This window comes from Pseudorasbora parva, chromosome 15, assembly GCF_024679245.1.
Source record: "Pseudorasbora parva isolate DD20220531a chromosome 15, ASM2467924v1, whole genome shotgun sequence".
Classification (NCBI taxonomy): domain Eukaryota; kingdom Metazoa; phylum Chordata; class Actinopteri; order Cypriniformes; family Gobionidae; genus Pseudorasbora; species Pseudorasbora parva.
In genome coordinates, this window is record NC_090186.1 from 12,676,468 (window position 1) to 12,697,865 (window position 21,398).

Here is a 21,398-nt window from a genome sequence, read left to right on the forward strand (position 1 = left end):
ATCACAGGAAACTTTCTGCATTTTTACTTTCTCAAAAAAACATAATTTAGTATGTTTTTAAGGCCATTTGAACATTTGAATTATGAGGACATTTGATATGTCCTCATAAACCACATTTATAGTGTAATACCAGTGTAATACCCATGTAGTTATACAAATTTGTGTCCTCATAAACCACATAAACAGGCTCACACACACACACGCAGGCACGCAGGCACGCACGCACGCACGCACGCACGCACGCACGCACGCACGCACGCACGCACGCACGCACGCACACACACACACACACACACACACACACACACACACACACACACACACACACACACACACACACACACACACACACACACACATATAAATATAAGACAAACATACCACACCCCTAAATGCAATGAAGCAACTGGCAAACCCTTTTGCAATGGTTTTAATGGATTAGATACACCTGTTTAATAGCACACCATGTCTTAAATCTGTAAATAAAAACTGTTTTATTTATTTTTCTACCTTATTTTCTCTACCTGCAATTATTTCCAAAGTTCTGATGCTGTATGTGTGTAACATCATTCATCCTATAGATTAAATCCACTCTATTCCATTAGGATCACAGTAATGCAATAATTATTCAAATATTTATGTGAATTCTGGACAGACGATCCTTGTAAACTATGTTCTTCAGCTAATTTCCTGAACAGAAACCTGGTTCTGGAAGAGTTGCTTGGCATTCGGAATTTGGACCAAGATCAAGAGAAACAAACATCACAACTCAAAACGAAACCACTCAAAAACAGCATCTGGTAAGAATATTTAGCGTAGCTTTACTCTTTCTTTTTCTCTTTCGCTTTTATCTCTCTCTCTTCCTCCATAAATCTGGGTTCCTTCTGCTGTTAACACACATGCAAACAAATCCATCTCTCCATCTTAGCAAAAACAAACATTTCTTTGATCATTCTGGATAAAGATGAATAAATAACAAACACATTCGACTGATCCGGTGATTCGTTTTGCTTCGTTCATGGTTTATTTAGACAAATCTGCCTCTTGGAAAAGGTTGAAATGCAGCATTAATTAACAAATCTCATTTGTGCTTAAAGTAGCATCTTTTTCTCATCTGGATCTCATGGTACTATAAGCAACCGAAAATGACAAAGCGCAGCCTAATTTTATAGAAGATGCCAAACATATTTGGAATGTAAAGTCTTGTCCTTTTACAATCTCTAAGTACTGTACCACCCACAATTGTGTGACAGCAGGATCAGACACAGGATCTTTCCCAATCTTATCAAAAATCCCACCCTAGGAGTTCCTCCCTTTAAATAAACTCAGTTATTAATAATACAACAGAGTTTATATAACCAGAAAAACGTTGGACTGGTCAACTGACGTCAGCCTGTTGGTTTTATAACGTCTGACAGGACATCCTGCAGGTGTGGGTGGCTTACCTGGACTCCCGTCCTCTCCACAGGGGCCTTAGATTCGACACCCACCCCATCCGCTGCATGCCTCAGCCAGGTCAGACCGCTGCCAGCAGTGGGTGGTTCACCATAGACCTCCAGAGCTGGAAGTCTGGATCCAGTCTGGCAATTCAAAGACAACAGGTATAAGCTCAAACTCTTTGAGGTGCTTTTCAACTATTTTGTGTTCAGTAGAAGAAAGAAAATACAATGTGAGTGAATAATGACAGAATATTCATTTTCATGAGTTCAAGTTTTAAACCCACATCCCAGGTAAACAAACATGCTAGGTATCAAGAATGAGTCTGGATTGTCATTTGAGTCTCCAAGCGTCTGAAACAACATAGTTCATATTGCAGCTTACTGAAAAACTTGCTGCAGTATTTCATCCTCTTTAACTGTACCTCCCACCTAAGTTATGGCGCCATTGGGACAGGCTCTTCTTTACTACTCAAGCAGGATTTGAACTCATGCTGTTATGGAATGTGGCACAAGGCAGAACCAAAAACTGTGAGGTCTGTGTAAACTTGTATGCTGGTCACAACAGTCTAAAACAGAATTTACCAACATTACTGCTACTGTAGAAGTGCTATAGTGTCTGGATAAATAATGGTTCTCTCAGCTTTCCTTATTGATGTTACAATTAATTAAAGGGAAAGTTCACCCAAAAATAAAAATTCTGAAAATACTCTCTCATGTAATTCCAAGCCCTTACTGACTTACTTTCTTCTGTGAAACACAAAAGGAGAAATTTAGCAAATTGTACTGGGTGCTCTTTTCCATACATTGAATGAAAGTAGATGCTGTTTAACTCCAAAATAAATGATGAAAATCACCTTAAACCTGCCAAAAGTTGTCCAAACTAATTGTGTGAAATTCTTCGAAAGATTGCATGAAAATAAATAACCTTTATTTTATGAGTGTAAACATCACATTTAATATAATTTTACTGTAAAATACGGTCTAATTATTATTATTTTTTTGCAAATAAAAAATGTATTTAACTCTAGTTGCCTGATAGGGAATTGAGACGTTGGGCCCTATCTTGCACCCAGCGCAATTGACTTTGAAAAAAATATTTAAAAAAAATATTAACACATTGTGGTGTGCCACGAAGATGTGAAAAAATAGGCATACATATAGCTTACAAATTATTCAGGCTAATTGTAGTTATTAAGGATCAGACCTGTTTGCCCAATAGTGGCAAGACATATATGTATATAAGGACATCTGACAAATTGGTTTGTCCGTCAAGAACCAGGAAAAAAAATCGACTGAAAAACTAAAAAACTGTTTAACCGACGCTATTTCGGGTGGGTTTCTCCCATCCCCATACAACACAACTTCTCTGTCTTTCACTCCCTTACGAAAGGAAAATATATTTACCAATATATTACTTGAAATATGTTTTGATATATTGTAAATATATGGAATAATATATTGATGGTATTATAAAATATATGATATATTCATGTAATATATTGCAAAATATACAAATGATTGCCGCTTTCAATATATTGCAACATATTGAAAGATATAAATATTAATTCCCATATATGTGAATATATTGCCTAATGTATTGCATGAAATTTTCCAATATACAGCAATATATTTTTGTTTCGTAAGGGCTGCTCTTACAAGAACGTGCGCCTTGTAAATACGCCATAATAATAGCAATCCATAATGGAACTTGCGCACCTGCTTTTAAAGGGAATGTTGGATGCCGCTCTGATTGGTTTATTCACGTTACGCCCAAACCACACCTATGAATAATGAAGCTACTTCAGATCAACCCATTTTAGATTTGCGCCAGGCGCAAGAGCCATTTATCCCGCCGGGAAAATAGTAACAGCGCCGAGACCCGCCCACAAAGTTACTTGCGCTTCGCGCTTTGACACTTGCGTTTCAGATCGTTAAAATAGGGCCCATTATGTCAAAGACTGACAAATGGGTTCTTACTTGGGAGCCCCGATTACCTTTGAGTTCCAGAAAAATGGCCATTAGTATTGGCAAGTGGAATTTGCATGATAAACCACTTCCCTGTACAAACGTAAGAGGGCGGCACGCATCCACTCATTAGGTTTATGCTGAGCAGCCCAGACAGGGCCCTGGCCATTCAGCAGGGTCATTGAGGGTTGTGGCAGGAGGGACATAATGTCTTAGTTTCTTCCATCAAGGAACGAGGGTTACATCAATAACCAAGATCTGTTAGTCACTATGACATTATGTCGACTAACAAATATGGTCTATGGATAGAGCCACAACCACTGAACTGTGTTAAAAGTGTTGGAGATGCAGATGCTGGCAAGATGTAGCGTGCTCTTTTGGAAACTGCTCTATTTAATTCATAACCTACCCAGTGTCACAGAGTCAACAACGCCCTCAGCTCCAGACCTCACCACTCCACCCACTCGTTCTTGCTCTCCCAAATTCTAATTGCTAAAACCTGCAGCATTCATCAAAGGTCACATGCCTTAATGCTTTGTCTGGTCTCATTGATCTCTCAAGTCAACTATTTACATGGACTTGCAGCATTCATCAAAGGTCACATTCCTTAATGCTTTGTCTGGTCTCATTGATCTATGCAACTATTTACACGGACTCTTTACCTTTTTGTTACTATGTCGATACTGTCTTCAGTCTTCCGTCTTCAGCTTTCGATCTTCAGTAAGCCATTTTCCTTCTGCCCATCCTGGTTCTGCACCATTCAATTAATGGAAGTTAAGAAATCATTTACCTTTCTGCTAAAGTTGTTTCACTATTTTGTTGAATTTATGATACTCACCAGTGCTGTTCCAGTTCATCTCCGATTCCTTTCAATAAACATCCTCTACTGTCATTCATGTGTATTATCTTCTGTTTGCTGACAGAAGCTCAATCAGGAGCCTCCTATAATCCCACTCCTGACCCATTCACTGAGGTTTTGCAGACACTCCATCAGACACTCCAGCCAGAGTTTCTCCGATCCATTCCTCGCCAGAGTTTTACAGCCAGTCCCAAGTCCAAACCAGCACAGGTGCTCATAGACTCCGGATCGGCAGGCAACTTCATTCCCAGGGACCTCCTCCGCAAACTCCACCTCAGGAGGAACCCCAGCCTGCAGGTCCTAAAAATGCGCTGGGCCAATGTGTGATAACCATTGCTCACCTACCATCCCCCTCTGCTTTGGCTGCCTGCAAAAGAAGAAAGATTACATTAATGCTGCTGGAGGAGAAGGCCATGGAGGACTGCATCAAGGAAGCGTTCCATCAAGGGTTTATTCATCCATTTATTCAACTCCCTTTCCGCTTCCAGATTATTCTTTGTGGCCAAGAAGGATAGAGGCTTGCGGTCCTGCATAGATTACCATGTCCTCAATTCACTAACCATCAAGTACAGATATCCCCTTTCTCTGGTACCTGCCACCCTGGAACAGCTGCATGGGGCCTGCATCTTCACCAAACTGGACCTGTGTAGTGTGTATAATCTCATTCATAACACCATCAGGCCACTATGAATATCAGGTAATGGTGTATGGGCTGGCCAACTCATATCCCGTATTCCAGGGCTTCATGAATGAGGTGTTCCAGAAACAACCGGCATACCAATGGAGGGGCAGCGAGGAGAAGCATGAGGCCCAACCTAGAGCCCAAAACGTAATGTCCTGAAGTAGAGGCAGTGACACTTAACTGGCTCCAAGGATCATGTGATGGGCTGGCTAGAGATGCAATGCATCTTTGAACTGTGACATCTTGGCTTGTGGCAAATGTGGATGGGGTGAAAACCTGCAGCCTTTAGAGGAGACTAAAGCATGACTTTGGGCAGTGAAAGGTGCCTTCCATGACTTCTGAAACTCCATGTACACTTCCAGGGTGGGGAAGGTAAAGACAGAGCAAACTCTAGCCTTTAAAATGAAGGAGAGTCAAGGCCGAAGTGTTGCCATTATCATGTTCTCACAATAAGGACATTAACCATCCACGAATGTTGTCTCAGCATGCTTGTGACCCAGACATGGGAGACAGCCACCGTGATCATCAGATGAGGACAGTAAACAATCGTATCCAGAAACACACGTACAGAAAGGCATCTATAAAATGACACTTGCTGCCCAACATGGCCAAAATGTAAAAAAATAACAAATAGTTGGAGGTATGATGGAGTATTTCTGTGCCAAATGGCGGGCGGGTTGTGACATCCGGCGGGAGCGTAGACCACCTTGGTGGTTGATGTACGCTACTGTCGCAGTGTTGTCTGACCAGACCAGTACGTGCCTGTTCTTGAGCAGGGCTGAGAAGCGGTGCAGGGCAAGATGTACGGCCAGAAACTCGAGGCAATTGATATGCCACACACACTGGGGCTCTTTCCAGGCACCAGCGGCAGCATGACCATTAAACATGGCACCCCAGCCCATGGCAGAGGCATCCGTGGATACCACAACATGCCTGGAAACTCGTTCTAAGGGAATTCCCACCAGTAGAAACTGGAGGTTCCTCCACGGGGTGAAGGTTTGGCTGCAGGCCGAGGTCACTTGGGCTGCGTTGCCATGCCCACCTCGGGACTCGGTCGTGAAGCCAGTGCTGAAGCGGTCTCATATGAAGCAACCCAAGTGCCGTTACTGTGGCTGCGGATGACATTTGCCCCAGGAGCCCTTTGAAATAATTTCAGTGGGACCACATTCCTGCGTTCGATCTGGCGAAGGCAGGTCAGCAGTGACTGAGCGCGCTCGCTCATAAATTGCGTGGACATGGCGACCGAGTGGATCTCCTTACCGAGAAAAGAGATCCTCTGTACTGGGCAGAGTTTGCTCTTTTCACAGTTGACCCGAAGGCCCAGACAGGCAAGATGGTGGAGAACCAAGTCCCTGTGTTCGCAAACCTGCTGTCGTGAGTGGCTGAGGATCCGCCAGTCGTCAAGATAGTTCAGGATGCGAACCCTGAGTAAAGGGCCAGCCCGAATGGGAGAACGGCGTACTGGTATGCTCTCCCCTCAAGGGCAAACCGAAGAAATGGTCTGTGTCAAGATGGTTGGAGACATGAAAGTATGCATCCTTCAGGTCGATCGCTGCAAACCAATCGCGTGGACGAACGCATTCGAAAATGCATTTGGCTGTCAACATCTTGAATGGAAGCCTGTGTAGGGTTCGGTTCAAGATGCGCAGGTCCAGGATTGGTCATAACCCACCGCATTTCTTGGGTACAATGGCGGCCACTGAATGATCGCGGAAAGGCAACGGGGACTTCCACGACCTCGACACCTCTTCATGCACCTCCGGGAAAAAAGACACTGACCGCCGGTGGGTGCGCTCGGCGCGGGCAGCCCCCATATACCAATCATCCAGCTTCGAGCGCTCGAGACCTGGTGGAGTATTCCACTCGAGCCCGAGGCTCTCGGCCGCTTGGATTAGCATGGCTGTCAGCTCTAGATCAGACTTGGACAATGCCGACACTCTCGACAATGCCGAGGGAGGCGGCACAGCTGAATCCTCATCTCTGGAGGAATCCAGCTCGCCTTGTGATGCAGCGATTGATATGCCGTTGTCTGCCGGCGCCCCAAATGAAACGTGGGGCTCAGGACGGGAAACACCAGCGCTAACATATGGTAGAGCCACGGGTTGCAGTACCGAAGAGGGGGGTGTGGCCTGAGAAAAACTTGTCAGGTTGGCCCACACCGACACACTCAGATCACCCTAACCACCTCTGGATCTACTCTCGAGAAGACACTATATCGGGACTACTGATTGGGTCTAGATCAAGTAGACAGTAGATCGGTAGAGGGGACTCTCTCTCCAGAACGGAGATAATTGAGTCTTGATCGCAGCACTGCGATGGTCATGTTCCCGCAGTGAGAACATAACGCATCCATGAACACATGCCAAAAAGCGATCATGACCGTCAGATGGACTGACATATTGACCGCACCCAGGAACGGAGCACGGACGAAACATCTTTAAAAAGATGCGCAGCGTGCAGCTCTTTTAGAGAGGAGTTTTACTTAGGCAGTGCGCTGAGACGGACAGGAATGCGGGACTTGCTGGAATGCGCCGTATCACCAACACTCTGGGGAGACAATCTTCTTGAAGAGATACAACGCTTAGGAAGGCAAGTAGAACTCAGCTCCGAAGCAGAAACATAAATGCATGACTGGGTCGTTTTGATGTCATTGGGTCGTTTTGATTGAGATTGAAGGCAGCTGGCTTTCTAAGTGAAACCCCCATTTCATCCATTTTGTCAGTACTGATGTAACTCGTAGTGTAGTGACTGAAAGGGAACACGGCAAGTGACGCGATTGGTCACGAGACACACTAGAGCCAATGGCATTTTACAATCAAAGCTGACGTAATGACGCAATTGGTCACGAGACACATGACAGCCAATGCTGTCAAAGCTGTTTCTTACGGCGGCAATATTTGAAATGTATTATTAATCTTTGGCAGATGGACTCGACGTTCTGATCGCTTTTGGGGATTTTCTTCACACAAATCAATCGTTTGGCCTCGGAACACTTGGGATATTTGTATTTGTTGTGTGTGTGATGGGTAGGTTTAGGGGCTGTGTGTGTGTGATGGGTAGGTTTAGGGACTGTGTGTGTGTGTGATGGGTAGGTTTAGGGGCTGTGTGTGTGTGATGGGTAGGTTTAGGGGTAGGGGTAGTGTAGGGGGATAGAATGAAACGCTGTTGATAAACACGCTAAAAAGCGATTATGCGTCTTGATAGCATGCCAAAATGGCATACGAATTGGCGTGTCATACACCATTTCATAAGATCAGTCTGGGAATGGAGAAAAAATATTACCACTTAGTGCCTCCGGTGGACGTTTCACCCAAAAAGTGCAGGTAAACGTACCTGGAGGTACATAATTTGGGTGTTGCAAAAATGTAGGCAGAGTCACGTATTTCCAAAGAGCCTCGGTTGATTTTATGCGAAGAGACTGATATATTAGAATATAATAGAAATCTGGACAATGTATATGCATCTTTCATGTTCCAATGAAAATAGAAAGTCATACATGTTTTGAACAACACGAGGATAAGAAAATTCTGGAGGAGATAAAACATTATTGAATCGAACATCTTATTTTAGACTATAATTATTTATATGCCATTTTCACCAAATTGTTGGGAAATATTTAAATACATTTATGTATGCTTAGTTTTGATAACGCATCACAGGTAGCTGACATCTGTAGCTATTGCCTCTTATAAACATATTCACACATCCGGCAGAACAATTCTTCTCTCTGAACTCCCCATGTTCCCTGACAATCCAAATACAAAGCTTCTTTACAGGACCAGCCAACTCCTGTCTGATTCACATGACTCAAACTGCATGGATCCAATCAGATCTCAGAGGCTCCGGGAGGATGTTTTGATGATCACTACATCTGTCCCACTTATGCCCTGAATATCAACATTCAGTATCAACATATCAGCATTTATGCAAGAAAGAAAGAAAAACGCTACTATTACATTGTAACATAGTCATTATATAGTCATATTTATGACACCTCTGACAGCATGACAGAACATGACAGCACATGCTCCCAACAGAAGTGGCTAAATCTAAAGAATTACTCTCGTTCTTATCAACTTTTGGCCCTGTTGAGTTTTATCATGGCTCACATGCTCAAGCTCTTCATGCACACTGCTTTCTCCTCTGTAGCCAAGGACAATCTGTAAAAACTCTGAAGGCATAAGTTTTTAGTTGTCATCAATCAAATGGTTTATGTGTATTTTACTGAAACTATAAAAAACCGAATTGAAAATCTTAATTATTATTTATATAGTATACTAAAATAACATTTTATCAGATTTTGTGCAATGGTCTCTAAACACATGCATCTTTTTATGTTGATTTAGAAAAAAGTTTGAAAGTATACTTTCAAATTTTAATGCAGATTGGGTAACACTTTAGATTCTAGAATAATGGTCCATTATTAATAGATAACTATGCAGGAAGTAATGCAGGACTAATAAGTATAACTACATTAACACTTCAGCTACTACTATTAACTAACATAGAAACAAGCTGAACTAATCAGTAAGCAATATTGAATTCAGGACTAAGATAGTTCCTAATTAGGTAATTAATAGTTACTGAATGAGACTGGCATCACTAATGACTAATAGGTAACAAGGAAAAATTATAAAGAATTACTAATTAATTACTAATCACAACATTAACATGTCTGAGATGTGAGAAATTCATCTTTTTTTTACTCTCAATGTGGTCATAAAATGCATCACTAATTACTTAACTGTTATCTAGTCATTATGCAGGAACTTCTAGTGATCTGGACCATTATTTTAAAGTGGAAAACCCTGTTAGATCACTAGTAGTTCTTAAAAATTGTCCTTTGTTACTCTGAATAAAGTAATAAAATGCATAATTACTCAAGTACCCAATAACTCTTCAAGGACTACTGGTGATTCGGACCATTATTTTAAAGTGAAAAAACATATTTTCCACTTTAAAATAATGGTCCTTATCACTAGTAGCTGAAAAAATGACTAGGTAACACTTAAGTAATTAGTGATGCATTTTATGACTTTTATTCAGAGTAAAGAATATTATTAATTACATCTCAGACACAAAATAATGTGATAATTGGCCAGTTAGTTAATAGTTAGAGGCTAATCTCAGTCAGTATTTATTGATTACTTAATAATTAACTATCTCCTAAATTCAATATTACTTACTGATTAGTTCAGCTTGTTTCTAGTTAATAGTAGTAGCTGAAGTGTTAATGTAGTACTTATTAGTCCTGGATTACTTCATGCATAGTTATCTATTAATAACAGACCATTATTATAAAGTGTTACCGCATACTGCATACTGCATACTGCATATTGATTTCAGAAGTTCTGTGAAATTTAGCGCATAAACACTTTCCAAATTCCAAATTGCCCTTGCTTGTATGCAAAGACTGATTAAAAGATGAGTTGGCAGTGCTTTTTATTTGTCTGCAACGTATCGGTTTATATTACAAATGCAATGGTCACATGCATGACACTTCTGAATATGGTTCAAATAATCCAATCACAAAATGTTTTGCACTCAGTTTACACTTGTATTTATAAAATAACTAATACCAGGTGTAAACTGTGCCAATATCATGAAAGCATGCCATGAGGAAGGTTTGCACGCTTCACTCTTCTTCAGCTTCTTACCCAAAATCTTTCCACACCAAAACCCAGTGCTACACATCTGTTAGACCTCCTAAGAATCCCTCTTTGTGTATCTGTGTATTTGACTGCTCATGTGCTTGAAGAGTGTCTGTTTCTAGATAAATGTTTAAATGCGCGTACGTGTTTGTGTGCACGCTCAAACAGCCGTGTTTATGTGTGCGGACGGCTGAAAGATTCTCTGCCAGTCCACGTTACGATCTCAGCTCCCCTGGCCTGTTGATTGACGTGTTTGAGGGGGGTCTGTCCTCTCACACATGGTTTGGGTTAGTGGGGCAGTGAGGATGAACCCTCCCCTCGTATTTACAGGTTATATACCGTGTATGTAAACAGTACAGAACCGTTATCTGACCCTGGCGTTCCTCCCTATCCTCAGGCTGATGTTTGTATTGGTTATTAGCATGAATTGGAGAACGCATGAGGTCCGTTGTGGGGTCAGTGCATGCTGAGGGCACATGCTCAATAAGCAGTGAGCTCTTATGATTGATGTCCAACCATTAGTCATCTAATTACCACACTCGCTTTTATTCAGTGGTTATGCAATATTTTTGGGAGAAAATGAAATGATCTGACTATCATATGTTTGGCCAATAATTAAGTTCTTGACTTCAGTCACATCACATGAATATGTTACATTTTGATGCTTTTTTAAAGCATCAAGGCACAAGTTGTGAGCACTGTTACATAATCCCTTAAATAATATAAAATTAACCTAGCATAAAAAGCAATCTTTGGCCTGTCTTGGCCAGTTTCTGAGTTGACATATGTCGGAACAATTTACCCATTGAACTTTTTTCCTTTTCATTTCTTTCTTTATTTTGGATGAACCGTACCTTTAAGACTCAACAGTATTAGGGTAGTATTACTTTTCTAATTTGTGAAAATGGTGACTTCATGCACGTGCATATTAATTTAATTTTTGTGAATCTGTGTGAACAGGGATCATTTTGACATCTTTGTTGTCCTCACAAACAAATGCAAAGGAAAAACTTTATAGTTCAAGGTCCAGTTCCCTATTAACTAATTGCTTATTAGCATGCATATTACTACACTGTAAAAAGATATTTAGAAAAAAAGTTACCTGGTTTCATTTCATTGAAATTTCAATTTTGAGTTAATACAATGAACATTTGTTGAGATTCGACAACCGTTATTAAAATATTATTAAAAGATTTTGTAAGTATATTGGGTAATTGTGTATGTGTGTTTATTTCTGATGACGCAGTGAAACATGCCAAATAGTGCTATTTTCATGATTTATCACATTTTTTATGTGGTTCAGATACAATACATTTTTTGAGTTTCTATTTATTAAACAAATTTCCTTTTATTGTATCAACTCAAATTTTTTAATTTCAATAAACTCAAAATTTTAAGGCAACCGGGTTACTTACTTTTTTAAGTTAAACCAACAAAAACCAACACTTTTGTTTTACAGTGTAGGATATTGACTGTTTATTAGTACTTATAAAGCACATATTAAAGACTTATTCTGCATGACCTTTATCCTATCCATTACCTAAACGTAACAAATACTTTACTAACTAAGCAGTAATTAGGAATTTATTGAGGCAAAAGTCGGAGTTAATTGTTAGTTAATAGTGAGAATTGGACCCTAAACTAAAGTCTGAACAAAAACTTTTCCATTTTAAGTACACCTTTGTAGAGTAAACATAACCTAAGGCCATACTTTGTACTCTATTTGTGTATGTGCCTCACACACCTCTTATTTTTAATACTGATATCAGTCATACACAAAAACACCAACATTCACACGTACAGGGAATGATCCACGTCCATGCTAAGTGCCGTCAATTCCCTTGGAATAGCAAACAGAGGGTCTGCAGGGCCGTGCTGTGTATGATTTAGAGAGGGCAGTCAAACAGAAAGGCCCTCTAGGGGAAGCACAGCGCTGCCAAGCCATGCTTTAAACTGCTTTATACCCCAGAGCACAACACCGCCACAGCCCACGGCCAAGAACAAGACACACTGCACATGCAGATTTGCAAATGCAGGGAAATAAATTTCAACAAGATTCACTATGCCGCATTTATGAAAAGCAGCTATGATGGTCACTAAGCGTTCTCTTACCCAATGCATCAACGAAACTATCCAGACCTGCGCAGTATGTTGCTGAATAAAACCCACTGATGTAATCTGTGCACCTGTGGGTTACAAATTCTACTACCGGAGAAGTTAATACCACTATATATTTTGAGTGTAAAGATGCCACTGCAAATCCTCATGGTATACCTCTTGTCATAAAAAGGGTTTGCACCTGGGAAATGATAACTGCTCCTGCAGAAAGCGAGAGGGAGAGAGAGAGAGAGAGAGAGAGAGAGAGAGAGAGAGAGAGAGAGAGAGAGAGAGAGAGAGAGAGAGAGAGAGAGAGAGAGAGAGAGAGAGAGAGAGAGAATATTTGGCAGAAGGAATGTAAAGTAAAGTAGGGGAGACTGAGAGCCCTCAGTGCTTTTATAACCCACAGAGAGTCTTTTTCTGCTGGCTGGTTTCCTGGATGACTTGGTGGTCAGATGAAGCTGCCCAAATATCTAATGCTGGATTCAGGTACAAGAGTTTGCGTGTGATAAAAGGACATGCCAATTATATAAGTGTAGTGATGTGGGTCACGTGTTTTGAAACGTCACCTTATTAAATGCGTGTCCAATAAGGTACCGCCTCGTTTTTGTATATAAACCTGTTGTTTATGCCCCCTGGAATGCGTCTTGGTTGAAAGCCCGCCCCTTTTCTCTCACTGTGTTGGATTTTTGGAGGTACGTGTTTTTAGCTATGTAGCTCTGTTATTGTTTCGTATTCTGCAGTGACTGCATGCGTTCCTTATTTTAGTGTGACGTCGCTCCGTTAAGGCTGTGTGTGTGTGGTGTTCTGCTTACCCCCAGGTAAGTTTTAATGCCTTGTTGCGGTTTTGTATAAAGCATAGTTTGAATTGACTAAAGCTATGCATTTTAGTGCGGTGTTTACAGTGCCCACTCGTGCGTCATGGCAGCACAATAGCCAGGTCAGAACATCAGCTGTTAATCAACAGTTTAAAGGAGCTACTATATGACTGTTTGACGCATCCGTGTGTGTGCGCGCGAGTGTCACTTAGTCTAATCATAAGGTGAGTGACTTTTTGTTTTAGTAAATCAACGCATGTCCTAAATCGCAATAATAAATAAATGTATCTGTTTAGGGTTTATTGTTCACTGTGCAGCTCTCTCTCTCGCTCTCCAACCCTCGCTCTGGGCCGCGCTGCTGCTTTGGGCGTCATTCTTCTGGTCCACTGGTCAAATGGGCTTGATGTTTGTATTGTTTTGATTTGTTTCATTTCTGTCGAGTAGTTTTCGTTTGGATTGTATGCTCTTTTTGTTTTGTTCATTGATTTGTTATTGCTGTCACGAACCCTCAGTTTTGTTATCTGACTGTTGAATAACAGTCGCTCTTTATAAGTGTTAATTACCGCTATATGCGGTATTTGTGATCTCGGTCATTTGAAACCTTGAGCCTTGATCAGTACTGAGTTTATGCCATCTTTCTGTGACAGTATATGTTTTGTTATTTTGTTTTATTTTTAATGTATATTTGTTTGTAGAATTGATTATCCTTGTTTCATCTAGTACCTTGACTTTTTGATTTCATTTCTCTTTTTTTTTGCTTTATTTAAATGTTTGTTTTTCTAATGTGAGTTCTCTTTTTTGGTATTTTGCAGGAGCTGGTTGTTTCCGGGAAGTGGGCTGATTCTTGGTTGCACGGGCTTCACTTAGATATGGATTGTCATTATTGCGGTGTCACTATATTTGGTCATTATTTGCAGTGATCTTTTTGTGGATGTGATTCTGATTGGAGGGATTTTCTTCTTTTGTGCACTGTATGCACCATATCAGCCTGCTTCTCATTAAGGAAACATCAGCCCCCTACATTTATTTAATTTCCTCTTTTGATTTGACCAAGACCATTTAATATTGATGTTTCATATCAATTTTAAATTTTGTATTTCAATTTTAACCCCAATAAAATAATTGTTTATACGGAAACTCTCGCCTACAGCCTATTTTTGGTGGAACGTATTTGCGTGTTCTGTGTTTTTGGTTATTTCCCCGTTGTTCCGGGGTGGCGTAGTCGCTACAAATCAGCCACTTGCTACATGTGGCGCAGTCGGCAGGGTCCACAAAATATCTGGCAGAGGCGAGAGACCGTATATATATATTTTGTTTTTGTGTAAGTTGCTGTTTTTTTGTTTGTTGTTGTTTGTCTTTTTCTTTTTGTGTTTTTGTAGGAACAAAGCAGCAGCGTGTGCCCAGGAGATTGCAGTTTCTGATTCAACTATTGGGTGCTGTTTATTGTTGGTGTGAGTACTGCAAAATTTAGGTACGTGGTCTAATAATGGAAGGAGAATTACAAGAACTTAAGGAGCTTGTGGCTCAACTTAGAGCTGACAACGAGAGATTGCGTCAGGAAAGGGCGTCTGAATCCCCAGGGGTTAGTGTCGCAGGACCAAGTACTTCTGTCCCAGCCCCCATACTTCCATCACTGACTGGTACTAATACTCCAGTAACTGACAGGTATGTGTTTGTACCTAGAGATAGGAGGTGCCCAAAATTTAGTGGGAAGTCTGGGGTGGATATTAATGAATGGGTTGAAGAAGCTATGGCATGTATGAGAACCCGTTATTTGTCCCCTGCAGACCAGGCCTTCTTCCTTTTTGATCACTTAGAGGGGGAGGCGCGAGAAGAGATACGTTATCGTTCAGAGGAGGAGCGTGGGGATCCCGCTAAAGTTATCAGCGCGCTGCGTGAGTTGTATGGATGTTCACTGTCATATGTAGCTCTACAGGAAGCTTTCTTCTCCCGGAGACAGCAAGAGGGGGAAACACTCTTGGAGTTTTCCCTCGCCTTGATGAGTCTCTTGGAGAAGGTTAAGCAACAGTCTCCGAATGCTATGTTAAACACTGAAATCGTGTTACGTGATCAATTTGTTGAATATGTTAATAATAGCACTTTGAGACGGGAGCTTAAGCAGCTGGTGCGCCAACAGCCAAATTCCACTTTGTTAGACGTGCGGAGCGAAGCTCTTCGATGGGAGCAAGAAGGGATGCCCGGGGGTGCGAGGTCCCGAAGTTTATCTGTCCCATTGGCACACGGAATTCAGTATGGCGTTCATGGAAATGCGGGGGCTCGTAGTTCACCTCAAACATCTGAATTAGGGGAGTTAAGGGAAATGTTAAAAGTACAGCAAGAACAGTTAAATCGGCTTGCGCAAAATTTTGCCCGACTGCAAGGTTCAGAAATGCGTAACAGAGTCCCTCGTAATGGGCCCATAATTTGTAGGCGGTGCCAAAGGCCAGGCCACTTTGCTCGAGAGTGCGATGGGGAGCGGGTACCTCAGCGCACTTCACATTCCGGTGAACCTTTCACTGGGGGTAAGCAGCCTTCTCATGCGCATTCGGAAAACTAATGCCCACCGGGCTGCAGAGCCACAGCTCGGTTGGGGATTATATTGGTTCTGGTTTGTCGAAAGGTCATAGTTCAACGTCTCGTTTAATGTCGTCTTGTCCCCATCTTGTTGCTTCTGTAGGTGGAGTGCCAGTGCCCTGTTTGATTGACACAGGTTCTATGGTCTCCACTATTACAGAAAGCTGTTTTCTGCAACATTTTGAACCTTGGGGTCAGGAGCGACTCAGGTCCTGTCAATGGTTACAGCTCCGTGCCGCCAACGGTCTTTCCATTCCTTATCTTGGTTATATGGAATTGGATATTTCGCTCTGTGGCCAAATGATTTCAAATTGTGGGGTGCTTGTTGTCAAAGATCCTCCTGGTGGCTTGTGTGATAAGGTTCCGGGAGTTCTCGGAATGAATGTTCTTAAACGATGTTACCAGGAGCTCTTTGGACAGCATGGCCCTGCCCTTTTCAATTTACCGGATGTGTCAAAAGCACCGCACTTCGTATCTCAGGCATTACAACATTGCTCAGACGTTAACACTATGACTAGTGTAAGTCGCATTGGTAAGGTTAGAGTTCGGGGCCGTAGACCCTGTCGCATTCCAGGGGGCATGCTCAAGTTTGTCCCTGCAACGTGCTCCTCCGAATATTCCAGTGGTGTGGTACTTTTTGAGCCTCCTGAGTTTGGTTTGCCTGTTGGATTGTTGTCTTCACCGGCAGTAGTTCAGGTTAGCCAAGGAACAGCTTATATCCCAGTGGTTAATGTTGGTGTGACTGATGTCATGCTTTATCCTCGTTCTCTGCTTGGCACTTTAAGTAGTGTTTATGTGGTGAGTTTGCCCACAGGTGTGACCGAGGTTCAGCCAGTCATAGCTGTTGTTGGTTCTCAGAATGCAGAAGTGGGACTTGCTGTACAGGAGCAGGTCGAAGCAGTTGACTTGTCAAGTTTTTCTGAGGTAGAGCAGAAGCAGGTAAGGGCTTTGCTCTATAAGTTTCAGTCAGTGTTTTCTGCCCAGGAGGGAGACTTGGGTTGTACCAATTTAATTTCTCATGATATCCCTTTGGTAGATGAGACTCCCATACGACAGCGGTTTAGGCGGATACCCCCGTCCGAGTATGAGGTTGTAAAGTCTCACATAAATCAGTTACTTGAGGCAAAGATCATCCGGGAAAGCTGTAGTCCGTATGCCTCTCCCATTGTGCTGGTTAAAAAGAAAGATGGTAGTCTACGCATGTGCGTTGATTACCGTCAACTTAATGCCAGAACTAGGAAAGATGCGTTCCCTCTGCCTCGAATTGATGAGTCCCTGGATTCCCTGAGTGGTGCCTGTTGGTTTTCAACACTTGATCTAGCCAGTGGGTATAATCAGGTTCCAGTCACTGAGAAAGATCGGTTTAAGACTGCTTTCTGTACACCTTTCGGACTCTTTGAGTGGAACCGTATGCCCTTTGGCCTATGCAATGCCCCAGGCACCTTTCAGAGGTTAATGGAGCGGCTGTTTGGGGATCAACAGTGCCAATCCTTGCTTTTATACCTGGATGATGTGATAGTATATTCTGCCTCTGTAGGTCAACATTTGGAGCGCTTGGAAGTTGTCCTGAGCCGGTTAGAACAGGAAGGACTTAAAGTAAAGTTAAGCAAGTGTGCATTTTTCCAAAGAGAGGTAAAGTATTTGGGTCATGTCATATCAGCTCAGGGGGTATCGACTGACCCTGCAAAGATTGAAGCGGTGGCTAATTGGCGGCGTCCATCTAATGTGGCTGAGTTGCGTTCATTTCTGGGTTTCGCCAGTTATTATCGCCGCTTTGTGGAGGGGTTTGCCAAGTTGGCGGCACCCCTACATAAGCTGGTTGCAGTGTGTGCTGGTTCGGGACCCAGAAAACGAGCAGATGAGGTATTTTTGGATGCTTGGACAGAGCAGTGTCAGGTGAGCTTTGAGGGATTGAAGAATAGGCTCTCTTCCACCCCAGTGTTGGCATATGCAGACTTCTCCCGGCCCTTTATATTAGAGGTGGACGCTAGCCATAGTGGGTTGGGCGCAGTACTCTCACAGGACCAGGGAAATAAGGTGCGTCCTATTGCTTATGCTAGTCGTGGTCTTAGGCCCACTGAGCGCAACATGACCAACTATAGTTCCATGAAGTTGGAATTTGTTGCGCTCAAGTGGGCCATGACCGAGAAATTTAGAGAATACCTTTTGGGTCAGAAGTGCATTGTTTATACTGATAACAACCCCCTTAGCCACCTGACATCGGCTAAATTAGGAGCTACTGAACAACGCTGGGCAGCCCAATTGGCCTCCTTCGACTTTGAGGTTCGTTATCGCTCTGGGAGATGCAACCGGAACGCTGATGCCCTTTCTAGACAGAATCAGTTTTGTCAGGAAGTACGGGAGAGTTTCTTACCAGGTACTATCATTCCAGCAGTAGTAAGACAGGCAGTAGAGGTAGAACCAGCAGTACAAGTAAGCCAAGCAGTTGTCACAGCATTCCCCAGTTTCTCCTTGGAGGATTTGAGTTCTCTACAGGAGGCAGATCCTGATATTGGGAGGGTTTTGGCCTTTTGGGAGCAGGGGATATTTCCCAGTTTTGTGGAGCGGCAGCAGCTTCCCAAGCCTGTTCTCACATTGCTTCGGCAATGGGACCGTCTGTTGAAAAAGGATGGTGTCCTTTATCGCCGCGTGTCACGCTCTGATGGAGGTGAGGAAGTGTTACAGTTGATTTTGCCCGTGTCTTTAAAGCATGACGTGGTGACTCAGCTGCACCAACACCATGGACACCAGGGTGTTGAGCGCACTACTGAATTGATACGTCAGCGTTGTTATTGGCCAGGGATGTCCGCAGAGGTGGCACAATGGGTTAGGGAATGTGAGAGATGTCAACTGGCTAAAGACACCCAACCGTTGGCCCGGGGCTTTATGGGTCATGTCCTGGCTTCCAAACCAAATGAGATACTAGCTGTTGATTTTACGATGCTTGAGCCGTCTAGTTCTGGACATGAGACTGTTTTAGTTTTGACAGATGTGTTCACTAAATATACTCTAGCTGTTCCAACTCGAGACCAGCGGGCTGAGACAGTAGTACAGGTCTTGGTTACGGAGTGGTTCTTTAGGTTTGGGGTCCCAGGTCGTATCCACTCTGACCAGGGTCGGAATTTCGAGTCAGCCCTTATGAAGCAACTCTGTAGATTTTATGGGATTGAAAAATCTCGTACAACACCTTATCACCCAGCTGGCAACGGCCAGTGCGAGCGGTTTAATCGAACCCTTCATAACCTTCTGCGCACATTGCCAGTTTCCAGAAAAAGGGATTGGGCCACTTGCCTTCCACAGATCTTGTTCTGTTATAACACCACTCCTCACCAGGCAACAGGTGAGTCCCCGTATTTCCTGATGTTTGGCCAGGAACCCAGACTTCCTGTTGATTTCTTGTTAGGTAGGGTCCAGGAACCTGGTGAGGGTGGGGTTCATGAGTGGATTGCAGAGCATCAAGCTAGGATGCACGTTGCCTTTGAGGGGGCACGGGAACGTTTGAAGGCAGCTGCTGAACGCCGTAAGAAACAGCATGATCAGCAGGTCCGTGATCCACCACTGAGGGAGGGTCAGCTGGTTTATCTCCGGGATCATAGCGTGAGAGGCCGTCATAAAATCCAGGACCTGTGGAGCTCGGTGGTGTTTCAGGTTATGCGTGCACCAAAAGATGGCGGTTCGGTGTACGCTGTTGCACCTGTGGATGATTTGGGTAAGATTCGGCATGTACACCGCTCTCTGATGAAGACCCGAATACAACAAGTCTCATCAAGTGTTGTTTATCCTGAGAGCCCCCTAGCTAGATCGCCATCTTCACCAGGAGATCAAGAAGAGCTAGATCTTTGGGTTGCCATCCCAGATAGTTCTCAGCTCAGGTTAGGTCAAACTAGGGCATTACAGCCTGTGGTTTCAGCTGAGTATCGGTCACCAGAGTCTTTTGTGATGCGCGAAGAATTGATCCCTCCTTTGGAGGTGGCAGGACCTTCTTCTGTGGTACCCATGCCTTCTGTAAATGGCGAGTTGGTGTGTGATGTTGACCAGGGCCTTATGGGTGAGTCTGTTTTTCTTCCCCCTGCTCAGCCGAGGGATGATGTGGGTGTTGTGCGACGAACGAGGCGAGCCACAGCAGGGCAACATTCTAATGTCCACCATCTTCCACGAGCAGTGGACAATGTAAGGGATGTTGTATGCGTTCCAGGGTCTATATCTAGCATTACGTCTGGGCTGTTTAGACCATGGGACTAAGACCAGGGGTTTGTATAGTTTATCGTCGGGGCGACGACGCAAAAATGGGGGGTAAAATGTAGTGATGTGGGTCACGTGTTTTGAAACGTCACCTTATTAAATGCGTGTCCAATAAGGTACCGCCTCGTTTTTGTATATAAACCTGTTGTTTATGCCCCCTGGAATGCGTCTTGGTTGAAAGCCCGCCCCTTTTCTCTCACTGTGTTGGATTTTTGGAGGTACGTGTTTTTAGCTATGTAGCTCTGTTATTGTTTCGTATTCTGCAGTGACTGCATGCGTTCCTTATTTTAGTGTGACGTCGCTCCGTTAAGGCTGTGTGTGTGTGGTGTTCTGCTTACCCCCAGGTAAGTTTTAATGCCTTGTTGCGGTTTTGTATAAAGCATAGTTTGAATTGACTAAAGCTATGCATTTTAGTGCGGTGTTTACAGTGCCCACTCGTGCGTCATGGCAGCACAATAGCCAGGTCAGAACATCAGCTGTTAATCAACAGTTTAAAGGAGCTACTATATGACTGTTTGACGCATCCGTGTGTGTGCGCGCGAGTGTCACTTAGTCTAATCATAAGGTGAGTGACTTTTTGTTTTAGTAAATCAACGCATGTCCTAAATCGCAATAATAAATAAATGTATCTGTTTAGGGTTTATTGTTCACTGTGCAGCTCTCTCTCTCGCTCTCCAACCCTCGCTCTGGGCCGCGCTGCTGCTTTGGGCGTCATTCTTCTGGTCCACTGGTCAAATGGGCTTGATGTTTGTATTGTTTTGATTTGTTTCATTTCTGTCGAGTAGTTTTCGTTTGGATTGTATGCTCTTTTTGTTTTGTTCATTGATTTGTTATTGCTGTCACGAACCCTCAGTTTTGTTATCTGACTGTTGAATAACAGTCGCTCTTTATAAGTGTTAATTACCGCTATATGCGGTATTTGTGATCTCGGTCATTTGAAACCTTGAGCCTTGATCAGTACTGAGTTTATGCCATCTTTCTGTGACAGTATATGTTTTGTTATTTTGTTTTATTTTTAATGTATATTTGTTTGTAGAATTGATTATCCTTGTTTCATCTAGTACCTTGACT

The 21,398-nt window shown here is 42.9% G+C and overlaps 1 long non-coding RNA gene across 1 annotated transcript in view; it reads left to right on the forward strand.

Annotated features, from left to right (window-relative positions):
- The first annotated feature begins 710 nt into the window (after positions 1-710).
- Positions 711-21,398, forward strand: part of LOC137041392 (uncharacterized) — a 46,051-nt gene continuing 25,363 nt past the window's right edge. The window contains exons 1-2 of the long non-coding RNA XR_010898084.1: positions 711-800; positions 1,419-1,601. This is a non-coding gene — a long non-coding RNA (uncharacterized lncRNA). The remainder of the gene's footprint in view (positions 801-1,418; positions 1,602-21,398) is intronic.